This window comes from Sebastes umbrosus, chromosome 2 (genome assembly GCF_015220745.1).
Source record: "Sebastes umbrosus isolate fSebUmb1 chromosome 2, fSebUmb1.pri, whole genome shotgun sequence".
NCBI classification, from domain to species: Eukaryota; Metazoa; Chordata; class Actinopteri; order Perciformes; family Sebastidae; genus Sebastes; species Sebastes umbrosus.
The window spans coordinates 15,051,623-15,069,624 of NC_051270.1; the positions used below are offsets into that span (position 1 = coordinate 15,051,623).

General features: G+C 39.2%; 1 long non-coding RNA gene across 1 annotated transcript in view; it reads right to left on the reverse strand.

The window, feature by feature from the left end:
* The window catches only part of LOC119480625, a 199,606-nt gene that overhangs the window by 3,883 nt on the left and 177,721 nt on the right, over positions 1-18,002 (reverse strand). The window contains exon 3 of the long non-coding RNA XR_005204969.1: positions 9,368-9,480. This is a non-coding gene — a long non-coding RNA (uncharacterized LOC119480625). The remainder of the gene's footprint in view (positions 1-9,367; positions 9,481-18,002) is intronic.

The following is an 18,002-nucleotide window of genomic DNA, read 5'->3' on the forward strand; positions in this document are numbered from 1 at the left end:
ATGAGAACTCTCAAAACTAAAGTGCAAATGTGCAAAAAGCCCCGTGAAGAGTTTCTGTCTGTTTGGAATAATGTAGCATTTCTGATCATCACTGCTCCTTAGTTTGATCTTAAAGGGGAACAATGGACATTTTTAAAACATTGATATTATTCTGGAGGTTATATAACATGATGGAAAAAAATACTGCAACTTGCTCATATACGCACATATTGCAAGGGTCGGATAACCACAAGGTGGCATGATGACGCTGCCACCTATGTGCGTACATGAGAAAGTTGCATTATTTTTTCGCATCATGTTATGTAGCCTCCAGAATAATATTAATGTTTTAAAAATGGTCAGTTAGGATAGTTTTTTCAGCAGTTAACGATCCACTAGCGTAGCCAGAAAAAAACTGTGGATGCATCAGAAAAACTGGGTGTACCACATGATCCAGGAGCGGGCTGGGAATGAAATTCAGCCCGGGACTTTGAGATGGAAAGGCCCTTTATGCGAAAAAGCAATTTCGCAGTTTTAACACTAATACAGCCGCCCCAGCTGAAAAGTTGTGGGTGGTCGAAAAATTCACAAGAGCGAAACTCCGATGCAAGAGTGGCCGCACACAACGACTGCTCAATGCTCATGACTTTTTTTAAATATAGAACGGCCGCAGATGGACAGTGGCGGGTTGTTTTGTTTAGTAATAGTAACTCGTTTTAGTGAGGCTACAGCTAAAAATTAATTCTGCATCTGATTTGCCAGCTGCCTCTTTGGGTGGCACAGGCACAGCCTGGCACATCCATGGCTACACCACACCATAGTTACTATCATTTATTCAATATGCTGCAGATACAAAAACATTTTACAAGATATTTCTATCACAAATTCCTCACGCAATAGGCGACCACCCTCTCTGACGTTTTGTTTAAAACAGACGTCATAAAAAAAAATTTTTTTTGCATTAATTAAATAGACAAATGTAAACATATTATAGTAAACAATTTTGATAACCATAAGCAGAAACTAGCACATAAATAAATGATTTGTGTGTCAGAGTCAACTGCTGCAGCTTCAACTGAATGTGTGCATTAAGTTATGGAGATTTTGCGTGCATCCTGGTTAAGCTATTTATTATTCATGACAGTTGGGCAGATCTCCAAAAGGCAAAACTACGCACAATATTGCATTTTTCAATGTTTATGGTTATGTTTGTTTAACGTTACACTACGTTGTCCCTCACCGTCCCGTTATCTACCGTTTTTTTCTTCCGATCAACATCGAACCTAAAACCTGAGTCTTTCTTTTGATTTTGGGTTGTTTTTAATTAAGTTTCTTTACTATTTTTAACCTTAGCAACAGATAACAGACTTAAAACAAAACAGCAAAAAGGTAAAACAAACAACATAAGAAAAAGCAACAGACTTTAAAGTCATCTATAAAAAGGCTAGCCTTCTAGGGACTCTGGCTCTTCGAAACACAAATTCCCTCTTTTATTATCCTTTATATTTTGAAAATTAAATGGACAGATGGTTGTGTGGACTTAATGGGTTTTTGTTATATCTCTGAAATAAAAGATCCCCAAAAGAGATAATTTACTCTTTTAATAAAACCTTGCAACTGTGAAACAGCATGCATCTTTTATGTCATGATATGGTAGTATTAATAAATTCTCAGATAATTTCTCTTTATTACTTTTTGTGTTTCCCTCCACTGATTTTGTCTTTTTACAAAATGTATGAACAGAAGATATTGATGTTCATTTAGAATAATAAAACTGCAGAAACAAAATGTGAATATACAGTAGTAGTTTACGGGTACAGTCAATGTAGCCTTAAACACAATAAACCTTGTAATTATAGTTTAAAAACGTCATAGAGTTAAATTATTTATAAAAGTCACATTTGGCTTTTATCAAAAATGTATGTCTAGTGCCACTGACATAATATGCAATTTCCTCCCTGGCCTTCTCATGTTCTCTATTCAAGCACATCATTCACATTATATTAGAAGGTGTATTATATGACACTTATTATTTGTGGATATTTTTGTCAGTGTTTTAATACTGATGTTGCTGCATGAGTGTTGAATGCCTGGATATGTATGCTGCCTTCATTGTTTTTTTTCTATGTTGCACTGTTTCAATGTCTTAAAGGTAAAATATGTAACCGTTGTCAGTTGGTGTTTGTAAATACACAGCATTTAAAGTTGGCCCCTTCACAGCCGAGAGGGAGAGAGAGAGCAGCGATGAACGGGCCCTCGCACATCCACGCACGTCGGGAGTACTGGTGGGATAAAGGCCGACGTGACCAAGCGCAATGAAACAGGAACTCTACTGAGTGCAATTATGCCTCCCGCGAGAGTCTGCGACAAACGGTTCATGAGTTATAAAAGAGGGCGGGGCTAAAGTTTAGGGGCGGGATTATGCGTCTATATTGGCATGTAAATATCCTCAGGCCTAGACCATCATCATGATGTGAAATTTGGAGCAGATTTGACAAAGTACGCTGAAGTTACAACAATTTCCTGTTTTCTGGCGAAAGGCGCCTTTTCGCCACGTCACCAATGTTGCATGAAAACGGAAACGTTTGACAACTTTTGATCACAAAGGTCTTCAGATGGTACTGACCAAATTTGAAGTCAATCAAATTAATTCTCTAGGGGGAGTTCGTTAAAGTACACAGCCTGTAAAACGCTAAAAAATTACCGAAAATGGCACATTGAAATAAAAATGGCTGACTTTCTGTTCGGTTTTGGGTATACCTCCAAGAGGCTTTTTTGTGCGTCTCCACATGTTACATCTGCCGACCAAATTCCATACATGTAGGTGAAACCTAAATGAGGGCTACATATTTCCAACTTTGTAGGGGGTGCTAGCGAGACATTTTGCCACACCAAAGCCCAAAACCCCAAAAATGTAAACATTTTCCACGTCTTATAAGTGTGCAAAGTTTAACAAATTTATGAGCATCTTAAGGCCTTCAAAAATGCAATTAATTTTAATAATAATCATAATTTCTACAGTTTCAATAGGGCCTTCGCTGCCTGAGGTGGCCACACCTATTGATTTAACTAATTAATTACTCTTTTAATATATCCCTAGAGGATGACTTAGCATCTGTAAACCCAGTCACTTGGCATTGTTGGGTTTTTCATAAATGTTGTTGATATATTACAGCTGCATATTACTATTGTCCTGTCCTACTCTGTTATATTTTAAATGTAATGTTGTCATCAGATACTGTAAGTGTCATCATCATTATCTGGAATCAGGACTAAACAGAGAGGTACAGCCTGAGAGACAGATTCTCTTATTGACTGGCATCTTTCTTTGTTTTCCTATCAATTGTCTGTAAATCCCTGGCAAACAGATGGGCTGCTGTTGTTCAACTGACAAATAATCTCTCAAATCTCTCAGCACCACTCAATACCTATCACACAAATTAATAATAATAGGCTTTTAAACATGAAATATTGAGTTTATAGGACTTTATAGGTCTTTCCAAACTGCTTGCTTTGGTGGCGCAAAGAAGCTATAGGCTACAATTTACATTATTCATGTAAATGTGATTTCATGTTGTCCATTTTCATACAGAGGTGCATCTTTTACAACTGAAGAATTTATGACAAATGTTCTCAAACTTACTCAGACTAAGTCACGCGTCGCCCTCCAGGTGTTTGCCCATCAGTAGGTAATTCCCAGACAGATAGATCCTCCTCCTGTTGTGAAGCAGATGGCTCTATCCAGGACATACTGTCGCTGTCTCCCTCCTCTTGTCAGCTCGCTAATCAGATATTTATTAACAATAATAAACCACCACATTTACATATCACTGTTGCTGGATGAAAACAATATGTTGTGTTTAATGGACCTTTGTTTGGGAGACAAAATGACCTCATTTTATTTCAAGAAAGAAAAGAGAACACTTTTTTTCTTTTTATTTTTTTTTTTATTTGACCTTTATTTAACCAGGTAAAATCAATTGAGAACCAATTCTCATTTACAATGATGACCTGGCCAAGAGGCAGTAGCACAGTCCACACAAGTGACACAGACAGCACAGATACAATACAGTATGACAAACACATGAGAAAATGGCTAAAAACAGCATAGGTAAATTAACAAACACTATGTACAAAAAAAGGCGGATTACTGGATGTACTTTGTAAAAATGGAAGAGAGAGAGAGAAGTGAGGGCTGGTCAGCAAGTACAGCAGTCAACTATGACTTGTTGCAGCTTTTGTTTGAACATGTTGAGAGAGGTGAGAGCTGTTAGTTTGAGCGTGTTCTGTAGTGAGTTCCAGTCATTTGCAGCGGCAAAATGAAAGGAGTTATGACCAAACACAGTACGGACTTTTGGAATGATGAGCCTTATGAAATCACTGGATCTTAAACGGCGATTGCTGTCGGAAATGTGCAGAAGATTGGAGAGGTAGCAAGGGGTCATTCCCAAAATGGATTTGTAGACCAAGAGCAGCCAGTGTTGTAGCCGCCTGGTGTGAAGGGAGGGCCAATCCACCAATCTGTAAAGTTCACAGTGGTGGGTGGTGAAGGGTGCACATGTGGCAAAACGGATTGCTGAGTGGTGGAGTGTGTCCAGTTTTCTGAGGGTGGTCTTTGATGCCATTTTATAAATTATATCGCCGTAGTCAAATAGAGGAAGGATGGTCATTTTCACAAGGGTGAATTTGGCAGAGTGTGTGAAGGAGGCCTTGTTTCGATACAGGAAACCCAGTCTAGCTTTGACTTTAGCCAGAAGGTTATTGATGTGTGTGTTAAATGAGAGAGATGAGTCCAACCAGAAGCCAAGGTATTTGTAGGAGCTGACAAACTCCAGCTCCGAGCCATCAGCACTGTAGATCTTGGGAGGGCTGGGGATGATGAGGTTTTTCCGGTCAAACAGCATACATTTGGTCTTTTTGGCGTTGAGGAGCAGGTGGAGGTTGTGGAAAGACTGTTGGATGGAGGTGAGGCTTTGTTGAAGAGTGGACACAGCAGAGTGGAGTGAGGGACCAGCTGAATATATGATGGTGTCATCAGCATACAGATGAATCCTGGAATTTCCAGCAGCTTTGGCTACATCGTTAATATAAATGGAGAACAAAATAGGGCCTAAGATGGAGCCTTGAGGCACACCTTTAGAGATGGTAAGAGGTTCAGACATGATGTTTTCGGTCTTCACCCGCTGGACACGATCAGCCAGGTAGCTAGCAAACCAGTTGCAACATCTACTGGACAAGCCAATGCTGGTAAGTCTTTGCAGGAGAATGTTATGGTTGACCGAGTCAAAAGCCTTGGCTAGGTCTATAAAGGCAGCTACACAAGTCTGTTTGATGTCCATGGCGGTGATGACGTCATCAAGGACCTTCAGTGTAGCGGTGGTACATCCGTGGCCTTTCCTAAACCCAGACTGCAGGTCAGACAAAATATGATTTAAGTCAATGAAGTGAATTAGTTGTTTATGTACCAGTTTCTCTATGACTTTGGCCAGACAGGGCAAAATGGAAATCGGCCTGTAGCAGTTTGGGTCAGAGCCAGAGCCTCCTTTAAAGAGGGGGAGAATTGTAGCCGATTTCCAGTCAGGGGGGAAAACAGACAGATGAAATGACAGGTTGAACAGGCTTGTAATAGGGGAAGCAATAATATGAGCGGCTGATTTTAAAAACACAGGGTCAAGCCCATCAGATCCAGCTGACTTGTTTGAATCTAACTTAATGAGTTCATCCAGGACTTCCGAAACCTTAACAGGTTGAAGGGAGAAGCTGTTAACGCTGGGTGATGAAGTGGGAGTGTTAGATGAATCTGTTTCAGGGGCAGCTGCACCAAAGAAATTAGATGAATTCACGAAATGTTGGTTGAAGTGTGTGGCCATGCGTTGTTTATCAGTAACAACAATGTCATCAAAAATCAAAGAAGTGGGTAGATGCGGAGAAGCAAGTTTGTTTTCCATGGATTTGACTGTTTTCCAAAATTTCTTGGCATCAGAGCCACTGGCTGAGAATTCTTCTTTGAAATGACTGATTTTAGCTTTCCTGATTGCCTGTGTTGTTTTGTTCCTACATTGTCTGAAGGCCAGCCAGTCGGCAGCAGACTGAGAAGACCTCGCTCTCCGCCATGAGGTGTTTTTTAGGCGGATCAGAGCCGCCAAATCGTGACTGAACCAGGGGCTGTAGCGATTCTTCGTCCGGAATCGTTTCAATGGGGCGTGTTTCTCAATGATTAGGCTAAAGGTGTTTTGAAATAAGACCAGGCATCTTCCACTGAGGGGATAAGATTGATTCTTTCCCAGTTTGCAGCTGCAACATCTTGCAAGAAGGCCTGATTGTCAAAGTTTTTCAGTGAGCGCTTGGTCACAATCACCGGTGGACGTTTGACAGAGAGGCCGGAGCGAACGCATGCAATGGCACAGTGGTCACTCAAGTCTTGACTGAAGACTCCAGATCGGTAGTTTGATGGAGTGTTAGTGAGAATAATATCGATTAGTGTGGCAGATGACGGTGATTTCAAATTATGTCTGGTTGGCTCAGATACAATTTGAAAGAGGTTTAAAGCATCAAATTGCTGTGTAACTAAATCAGGGGGGTTGATCATATTCCAGTTTAGGTCACCCAGAAGGACAAACTCAGAGGAAATGTGAGGGGCCAACAGTTCACCGAGAGCTCTTAATGTGCATGCTGGAGCAGAGGGTGGTCTATAGCAAACAGCAACAGACAGAGTGAAATTTGTAGACAGTTTAAGTTTTAACAGTAACAGTTCAAATTGCTTGGGGACTGATTTAGACAGCGTAACAGAACATTGCAAATGATCTTTTACAAATATAGCCACGCCGCCACCTTTGGTGGATCTATCCTGACGGCATTACATTATTCTCTCCTCCTATTATTCTCCAGCCTCCTATATATCCTGAAGCATGTATACTGGAAATCATCATGATTCAATTTTTAGGTCGCCTCTACTTTTGTCAGTTATCCTCCCAAACCCTGCCCCGCGTCACAGGGCTCTCAAATGGATCTTTTTCCCTCCAGGCTCTGCCAACCTGTGGCCGGGCAACAGAGGAGCCATTTATCTCCTCTGCAGCATGCTGAGAATAATCTGGGATGTGCGTGTGCATGTGAATGGGCGTGTGTCTGCGTATGTGTGTGTATGTGGTGGCAGGAGGACAGTCATAAACAGGACCATGCAGGACCCAGACGCCGGTGGGCCAAAGCTAGCTATAACAGGGCTAGGGAAGCTAATGCTCTTTGCGAGGGAGAATCCGACGTGATTTAGTAGCACCGTCAATGAGCTGGGCAGGGACAATGGTTCACTAGAGCTCGGTAGAGAAATGAGGACAGGGCTGGGAAAATGGGCAGAGGCTATGAGGATAGGAGGTGAGGTAAAAGAAGGGGGGAGAGATTACTCTAGGTGCCGGCCTGGGGATAAGGATTGGGACGCGGTCGGCCGAGGCATTCTGAGATATGGGAGATGGAGGGAGATTTTCTAGGTATAGGGGTGAGACCTGTTTATAACCATATAAACTATTGATAAAAGTCCAATTTAAAGGAAGGATAGTGATAATCTATATTAATCCCATGTTGATGGTTGAGCTACTGAATTTCTCAAATGGTTATACAGTAGGCCACAAGCATTTAAAGCAGCAGTAGGCGAGATAGGAGCAAATATGATAAAAAAAAGAGTTATTTTTATAAAACGGTCGCTATATCCTGTATGAGACAGGTAATCTGAAAAAAAAATCATGTGCCTCCGTGTCCTCCATTGCTCCTAATGGCATCTGCAAGATATCACAGACCGGAGGAAAACAACCAATCAGAGCCGAGCTGGAGCCTTGCCGTCTCTGAGCAGCTGTCAATCACTCACGAACTCCGATCAAATGGTCAAACTAGGCAGCGCTGATCAAATATTAATCAATATTCTGTTACTGTAATGACTATTTCTCGCCTCAAATGTTTTCAAAAATGTCTTGTAGTGTACTGTTTAGCTGTAAAATGAGAAAGTTTGTGACGCGGCAGCCATGTTGAGATCAGTTGAGGAAATACCAAGCACTGCCCACCAGCCGGAGCACAGCCAATAGGAACACTCTCTCTCTGAAATGACCTGTGATCGGTCAAAGTCTTCCGTCAAGGGCTATGATTTTTTAAAGCCTGAAAACAGAGCCATGAGGAGGTGCAGAAGTCTAGTTTTCTCTCAAAACACTTGAATTATAATTACAAAAACATTCTGCCTACCGCAGGTTTACGTACCTTAAACTGCAGTTTCTAGATTATATTTTCTTAATGGAGAGGCATTTCATGCCTCAGCTTGTGTTAATACTAGTACTGTATAGGCTATTACTAGCACTGCCGTACATAGCCTAGCAGTAATTACAGAAACAGTGAAGTTGAGAACAAAGGGTTTCAAGTTGCTGATTTTGTTTTTAAACAAATATGTACAACTGTAAGGCTCCAGAGGACATTTTTGGGGATTTACCTGTGTGAAAGTGTGTCTTTATAAATACTATTAACTACCCTTAAAAAACATAAAATCACTTCTTAACCATGTGCTTAATGACCTTGATTTTAAGGGAAAACACTTTGAATGACTACTGATCTCTGTAATTTTACATGCATTTATCATTATCATGATCAGGAAAACTTTTCTTAGATAAGCCCACAAACTGAGAGGACACATGTAGTACCCACATGCAAACCCTCACTCTCTCTTATTCCTCCCTCTATCTTTAATTCTGACATGTATGCTCCTCTTACACACGCACGCACGCACACACACATAGTGTAATCACAACAAAATCAGGGGTTCAGTGTGTGTAAATGTCAGGTCATTAGTGTGCTTCGGTCTCCTCCTGTCTAATTGGACCATGGTAAATATAGCCGCTCAACATTGATTCCTGCACATCCTGCTCTCTTACTTCGTCTCTCACTTTTTCTTAGTTTTCTTTGTCTTTCTCTCTTTTTCCACTTCTGATCTTGTAATAATGATAATAATAATAGTTATTATAAATATTTATTATTATAATTATTATTATTATTATTATAAATTTCACTTGAATGACACCTTTCATACAAGAATTGAGAAATTAAGATGGAAAATAAATCACTCTTGAAAAAATACGATAAAAATAAGATGAGATAAAATAGAATAGAATGCAAAGATGGAAAATAAAACCCACTGGATATTATAATAATATTAAAATCTATACCCATATTTGCAGAAGGTTAGCCAGCTAGCTGTAACTTAGCTACACTGCAGGGATCTGGCGTTTGTTGCTTCGTAACGTTAGCTGATCAAGTAATTTGCAAACGGCAAGCTAGCCAATTTATCAGCTCCGGGAGTCTGGATGAATTAGCTGACGTTGTCCACTTAAGACAGTATTTCGCTACGTTAGGTACTCACTGTTGGTGCTGTGGGCGGGCTGAAGAGAGGCAAAGCACTCAGGAGTGCGCATAAACGTCACAGCCTTTGAATTTTCCCGGCAAAACACGAGTTCCAAGTCCAAGTAGGCAACCCTAGAAAGACCGTAAATACATTACGTTACAATCTGTTCACACATTGACAATACAAAGGGATAATATATGTAAATTGTTGTATATAGTACCTTTAATTAGGAATAATCAGTTTAACATTTTCCAGTGGTTTAATTTTGGAAAATGTATGTCTCCTGTTTTGCAATTAATTTTCGTAATTAACAGTTTACACAATCCTGTCCACACCCCTGTAACTGTAAATCTGCATGCCGTAGGAAGATCAGAATAAGTGTTTTTATTCATTTATATTACTATTATTACAGCAAAATATGGTGTTGAGCTACAAAAGCAGTCTACATGGCACTGTATACAGTGAAGTTTCCCCTTCGGTAAAGGCAGAGATAGCTGTGTGGTTGTCACGCAATGTGCACTCAGCTCAAGAGGGGGCAGAATTGTAAAGGACTAAGAAAGACACACTTGTTACTTTACCATTATATTATACTTACACTTTATCTTTATATACTTTACTTACTGTTTTACAAACTGTTTACATATATATTTATTTATTACTTCTCATAAGGCATATACATTTACTACATTCCTCTTCATGAATTCAGTTTATTGATTTGCAATACTGTCTACCTCAAATTTATATTACTTTATTTATGGTTATATTTAAACCCTATATATTTATATTACATAAGCATTGTCGAAGGAGCCTGAGATCCAAGATTTTCATTGCCAACGACTGCTTCTCTGTAATTGTTGTGCATTTGATAATAAAGAACTTGACTTGATAATTGATAAACAGTCACAGTGTATGGTGGTTGCATGTGTGTTTGTGTGTGAATGACAGTGTGAGGACGTGTGTGTGCATGTCAGTGACATTTGCAGTGACTTTTTGTAAGTCTGTGACTAAGTTATTGGCCACAACAGGAGGTTCTTTACATGCTAAAGAACAGATTGTATCTGTTCACACCTGCCAGTGTCCCAGGCATTATTACACCCGAACAGACACGATTAATTAATGAATCCAGTGGGCTGCCTAATACAGTGAGAAAGGACGGAGAGGCATAGATAAAGATACAGCCGTTATTTTACAATACAACAATCGTGGTCAGACAAAATTAGATGTATCCAAGGATATCCAAGTGTGCCGATTTTTGTTTTAATCGTTAGCGCAACCTTACTAACTGTGTTACGATGATTTGTGTTAACCGTTATGTTACGTTTGCGAACAAGAGCCATACTTTTTATCGTTGTGGCCAAAATTCACTACCTTTCCTAGATCCGCAGCGCCCGGTTCAGACAGGAGGCGGAAGGCGGAGTTGTGTCTAAAGCGAGAGAGACAAGCAGACAAATATTTTTTCTGTTCGGTATGAGCACTTCTCTAAAGCCCTAAAACCCTAATTTCCAATTTTCCTGCCACTTAAAGGGAAACTACGCCCAATATTCAAATTTCATACATGTTATTCCTATGATTGAAGACAGTACAAAAATACTTGTTAACCCTTTACCATTCAGATTTCTTTATTTAGAGGGGTAGCGGTGGGGAACAGGGGATGTTCAGGGGGAGATAAATAGTCAACAGTATATGCCACTTAGAAGTGGTGTACATCATCTGAAAGCTGGGAACCTGAAGATTAATTTGAGATGCAGCTCAGCACCGTGTGTCAAGTTGTTCTAGTAATTAATAAATAATAAAAAATAATGAATGAATTCATTAATCAATTAAAATAAATTGTGAAAGTGTATAAGAGCGTAGAACATGATGATATAAGTTCATTCCCATGCGCTATTATGTCTCATAAATTGTTGCACCATTTCATTTTTCATCGTTTAGATGGCGAGCACTTCTGTTTTGGAAACTGCTCAGAAACCCCATTATTGTCAATCTACCTAGGAAAGCCATCCATCCTCTGAATGTTTTAGGTCTCTAGATTGTGGCTGTACAGTTTCATGAGGCTGTGATTATCCTAGAGGTCACCACAGGTCATTTTATACAGTGAGGTCAAGTTTCAAAAAATGGTCTCACTACAATGAAATGGTTACTATGGGAACTAACATCATCACACATGAATACAGTTGGGCTCATTGGATTCACAAGAGACTCAGCTTTACAGTGATACACAATTTATGTAATTCCAAGACTGTTTAGGGACCCCAGTATGCAGAAATACTCAAATACACTCGCTCATTTGGGTGTAAAAAAAGAAAAACATTCTGTGGGTCCACAAAATCAGTCTCTCATTCATTGTCTATGGAGCAGCTGCACACTTTATACCCTACGACATCACAAGTTTGAGACTTACTTCACTGGTTTCTGCCTTTGAGAGAGAGTAGCTCATGTTCACAAATATTGATTGCACTTTCCCAGACCATGGAAATAACATATTGAAATTCTTAATTTAGGCGGTGTTCCCCTTTAATCCACTCCTACCACTCCCTAGTGAATCAGTGTGATTGGTGGAATCAATAAGGGGGTATGGACTTCACAGGAAGTCACCTGGCAACACATCAACCCCTCAGTGGGTTCCCTGGCAATGTTACCTTTTTTAAAATGCATGGCATGAGGCGTAGTGGGCTACGAGGGCTGTAATAATAACACAGCAAGCGAGTGGGCTGAAACACACACATCAGCACCGACTACTTTAAGATTGTGTGTTTGTTTGGGGGTATGTGGGCAGAACCAAAGCAGCGGCAGCTCACGTCTTGATAGGGTGACTTAAATGTGTGTATTTGTGTGTAAGAAAACATGCAATTTCAGATCATAACTCAATGTTTGTCGTTGTGGCTGTACCCACATGTCCCAGGAACTGAGAAAAGACCATTAACATGGAAACAGGCTTTCTGAAAGCAACGGTGAGAAGACAAATGAAGTTGCGTGTGTGTTTCTGTGCCTATTCATGTGTAGTCGAGACAGAGTATGTGTACGGTATGCGTGTGTGTGTCTATCCGTGTGTCTGTTTCAATTATTTTCTCACCGTCCTGGCTGCCTTCTATTGCCTTGCATTGTATGCACAACCAGCCCCACATCAAAGTGAACTGTGCCCGCGAGGACATATTTAAAAATCAATGCAGTCTTGGATGTAGCTAAAAAATTTATATCATTCACTGGTGTCTCGCTCGCTTCAGCACACACACCTAAAACACACACAAGCACGCACAAATTCAATATCAGTTACAACTCAGCGACAAAAAGCCACGTTAGTCACTGATCTCTGTGTGAGCAGCGACAGTGGCTCAATGGCTGCTGCTGGAGGATCAAACCAACACATGGCCCTACGTGTTTCATCATTTTCCACAGGTCATCATCTGTGATTCCACTCACGGTAGCATGTTTGAATTATGTCTCTGCATCACAGGATCTTCAAAGCGAGGTGAGAGCAGTGAGAAATACTCCTGCACCCCTGCACTCCATGGATTTTGACAGTAAAAGGCTGAAATCTGTGTATTCAAGTCTTTGATTCATCTCATACTGGTTCTTATGACCAAGTATTGCAAAAATATTGGTCACTGGCTTCTTGTCTTCTGATTGTATTGATGTGATTATCATTCAAATCAACGACGTCTCCTAAAAGTGATGTTTATGACAACGTACGATGATTTTGCTAAATACGTTTGAGAGGAAACACCGTGTTCCCGGTGTCAGAAAACCTGTTCCTTGTTTGCATCCTGCATCCCGCAGGCTACAAAAACACTTAGTGTGGAGTTTGTGTTAGGTTAAGGGAAAGATATTGTTGTGTTCTGTCTTATGCTTCAAGTCAGTTTTGATGTTTTTTAACCAGGACGGAGATCCTCTCATAATCCATTTGGGAGCAGCGGAAAGAAGCTGTAATCAAAACAGTGGCCTATTATCTTCTTTAAAAAGTTGATTTGGCAAATTTGTTTGCAAATATTTGCTTAATTACACATCTAGCAGATACGCAGCAACACCAGAATTTATTTGGATTTATATATTGGAGTTCCTGGCCACTAGTCCAGGAAGACCGATCTCCTTTTAGCTCAGTTTTGGTCTCCACCAACTCCTGAGAAAGATATCTGGCTCTTGAAGTGCTAAATGCTTATGCATTATGTTCACCAGCGTGTCACTAACTTTGCTTGTCTGCTGGGCAGATAGCATAGAGTGAGCTTTTCGAGCTATTTCACTTAAAACAGCTGCCTATTGTGGCTGGAAAAAACACTGATGAGAACGCTGAGACTGAACCAAAACAGTAAAATTGTGGGTCGTAAATGGTCATTTGACTAATTGTTAATGTAAAAATATTGATAACAACAGCTTTAACCATTTGAGTTACATAAACGTCACTATAAAAACCTGTTATATGTATATGTAGGTGTTATATAAACTTTGTTAAAATATCTCTAAATAAAGAAGGCCTTAGTCCCCCTTGAGTGAAGTACTCAGTGAGAGAAGTTCTCAGATCTTTTACTTTCAGAATCATATATATATATAATATTATTGGATTATAATTATTAATGCATTAATGTGTAAAACACTTTAATGTTGCAGCTGGTAAAGCTGAATTAGCTAAATTGCTAATTTTAATTACTTTATATACTGCAGATAATACATGATTACATTTCCTGTTGTCTGTGTGTCAAGCTGAGAAAAACCAAGGTTATTTTATAATATTTTGCTTTGAAGTCATACTCTTAATTTCTTGTGTAGTGAGCTGAGTTTGGGATAGTTAGCTGCAAACTAGAAGAATACGCTGCCACATTGTTCTGATCAACCCGTTCTATTTGCTGCATTACAGATAGAGCCACTTTACAAACACTAGCTCGCCCACTTATTTAGACTTGTATTGAGCCAGAATGGAGCTCAGCCTTCCTTATTTGTCTGCAAGCACACATTTTCCCATTGATTTAGGAGTCGCACATTTTACGTATTAGCACCTGGTTTTCCTCATATTGCTTTTGTGATTGTTAAGGGCCTTTGGTTAGGAGGAATTGAAAATAGAAGACAAGCAAAGGGAGGTGTCAGAAGAGTGATGTGACTGAAACATCTGGCTTGCTGATAAAAAAAACAAAGTGTTAGTACTCAGCATTTCTTAGCCTTTTATGATATAACATCACATATTAATATTAAAATTACTATTATCACATTTTTCCTAAATATTGTTCGTTAGCCACATACTGTATTTATTTTTTCTCTAGTGATATGCTTCATTAGCAGCTGATTAGACTGTTATCAGGCCATTAAATACTATAATACTATAAGCACCATAGATGTGCTGTCTCTCGAATCGCGCCGCCACGCTACCAGAATGCATTGCATGGCTGCTTACATAGACAATGAATGGGAAGCGTGAAAAGGATGGAGCCTGTGGACATGTACCTTTAGAAGCGTTTGCTGAATCTGACGCGGCACACTCATATGAGGCCGCGGTACGAAAACAAATAAAAGAGAGTTAAGATAAGAATACAAAAATGTTCTTGCATGAGGCCCAATGTCTTCAAATTGTTTCGCAGTGAGCACTGGAGTTGTCGTTAAGTTGTCCATCTCAGAGGTATCTGTATAATAGCTGATCCTTTGGTTTTCATACCTGAATCATCCCAGCGGATTTCAGGAGTTTGCACAAGCATCCTTCATTTCATTATCTTGTCTGACCTTTAGCCCGCCCAACCTTTATACCATGATCACAGAGCATCCTTAAAATGCCACGATGACTGCGCATACGGTACTGCAGCATTTCCATCAGACCACCCTAGACCCCAGCAACATTAATTCCACTTATGTGTAGTATACCCATGAGGTGGGTTATACCGCTCCCTGCTTGTTTATTTATGTAAACCTATTATACTTATCATCCACAGCAGTGTGAAGCCTATACGAGTGCAGGCATTATTCTAACTGTATTACCATTTGACTGCATGAAGTCAGAAATATTACATGAGTGATTCCCAGCCTGGCAAAATGTATTATAGTAACTATAAAACAGGGCTTTGTTATCGCTGCAGTCTAATTGTTTGCACCACCGGGACTATGGTTTTGACACTGATAGAGTCCTAACTCTATTATCGAATGTGTTGCTATCTTTTATCAAATCAATGCTGTATATTATATAGCAAATTGTGTGAGATAAAGATTGCAGGAGCACTGCGAGTCTCCACGATATTTGAGTAGAATAATGTATCACCTCCACAATGCGCATTGGATCAAAGCACTACTGGATGCCCTTGGATGTTCAGATTAATTTGTTCCTGCCTGTCAAACAGAGCAAGAAGAGCTTTATATGCCACAAATTAGTTCCTTATTTACACATCCCCACACACAATGAAATACTGGGAAGATGTGAGATGTCAAGATCCAGAATAGAAAACGAGATATGTCATCGGCCTATTGTGTGAATAAAAAAACGACTTCCATGCTAAATGGAAGTGCTTAGGGAAACGATTTCCTCTATTTCCTTTTACAGATAATGCTACGATTACATTATATGTATCTTAATGGTGCAATTAACATATGAATATGAATTGAAATGACAATAATACAGACAGGCTTTGCTATGTGAACACTCTGGAAAATTATATTTAGTTTCTACTCTTCTTCTACGAATTTACTTATTACAGTAACAAAGGGAACTTATAACAAAAACTGTTTTAAAAAATGTTTAAAATTACCTCAAGTTTAGTTATTACTCTCAGTGTAAGAAAGCTCAAACTGTTCACAAGATATGTAGTGTTCACAGATCAATTTGCATTGTTTCATACTGATTTTGAACTTTAATTGTGATGTGTTTCATAGAGGACACAACTTTCTGTAGTATCCAGCAAATTAAACTGTGAAACAGCATGAGAAGTCATTATCAAAGCTGTTTGCTATTATGGGTCTGAGGAGATCCAACTGACAGATCAGTAAATGTAATTTAACCGATCAAACATCAAAAACTTAATGCTCAAAACACATTTTTTCAAAGCCTTCTATAAATCATACAGTTTATCTATGTGCATATAGCAGGGCTGTCAAAGTTAACGTGACTATAACGCAAATTAGTTTTAATGCGCCTGATTTCTTTAATGTATTAACGCAACTTGCTTTAAAGCTGAAAATGAAGATGCTGGCATCACATGAAACTAGAAAACCTAAGGAATCCATTTGCAACCATGTCATACTAGCTTGTCACCAAGGAGGCCAAATAACGCTCCAAACTTGGGCTAAACTTTGGCAAAGAAAAACTTTAATGGCCATTTTCAAAGGGGTCTCTTGACCTCTGACCTCAAGATATGTGAATGAAAATGGGTACCCACGAGTCTCCCCTTTACAGACATGCCCACTTTATGATAATCACATGCAGTTTGGGGCAAGTCATAGTCAAGTCAGCACACTGACACACTGACAGCTGTTGTTGTCTGTTGGGCTGCAGTTTGCCATGTTTTGATTTGAGCATATTTTTATGCTACATGCAGTACCTGTGAGGGTTTCTGGACAATATCTGTCACTGTTTTGTGTTGTTAATTGATTTACAATAATAAATATATACATACATTTGCATAAAGCAAGCATATGTACCCTCTCCCATGTTGATAAGAATATCAAATACTTCTTTAAATCGCATTTTATGGTACATTTGAACAAATAAAAAAAATATATGATTAATTTGCGATTAATCACGATTAACTATAGACAATCATAAGATTAATCGCGATTAAATATTTTAAAAGATTGGCAGCCCTAGCATATAGTGATGACTAACTTGAATGAGAAGGAAGTTTATCAGGCATATGTATTTCATACTAAATACTTAAAAAGAGAATATTAGAGCCACAGAGGGACATTTACAATCAAATACATGGGAAAATACAGAGACATTTATACACAGGCAGGCAACTAAAAAGGGAGAAAGACAATAAGACAGACAGTCAATAAGAAGTCAGGCAGAAAGAGAGATAAACAGAAAGGAGAGACAGATGAGTTTAAAGTTAGCCAAATAGTCATCTTGCAGGACAAACAGAATATAACACGCCATTCACAGAGACAATGTTATTACCCAAACTGAGGAACAAACTGGGAAAGAGAGATTTATGCCAAATGCAAATCCCATCACAGGAATATTACTGTCCTGTGTAAATTCAATATATATTTCAGACTCTGTAAATGACACTGAACTCATTAGTCTCAAAATGCCAAAATGTCACACTATGAGACCTGACAGCCAAATCATTTTTACTGTATTGTCTTTGAATCTTGCCACTGGGTGGAAAAACTCTTGGTTTGTCTGTAAGGACATCTTTGGGCGACAATAAGCAGTCTTCAAGTAGCAACCAACATGTTTGAATACTGAAGCTAAAAGATTAATGTCTGGAGATTAGGGATGTTAATAATTAACTGTTTATTATATATAAATATCTTCTCGGTTAACGGTTAATAATCGGTTAAAAGGGGTCGGTTATCGGTTAAGAACCTCCTGGAGATGTGGATCTTCTTGCCCATTGGCACCAAAAACCTAAAAAAAAAAAGAAAAAAAAAAGACTGTACTGGATGAAAAGGAAAACCCTCAGCCTCTTTGTCCCTCAAAGTAGAAGTGTAATGTTAGCCACCCAGCCAGATTTGAATGATC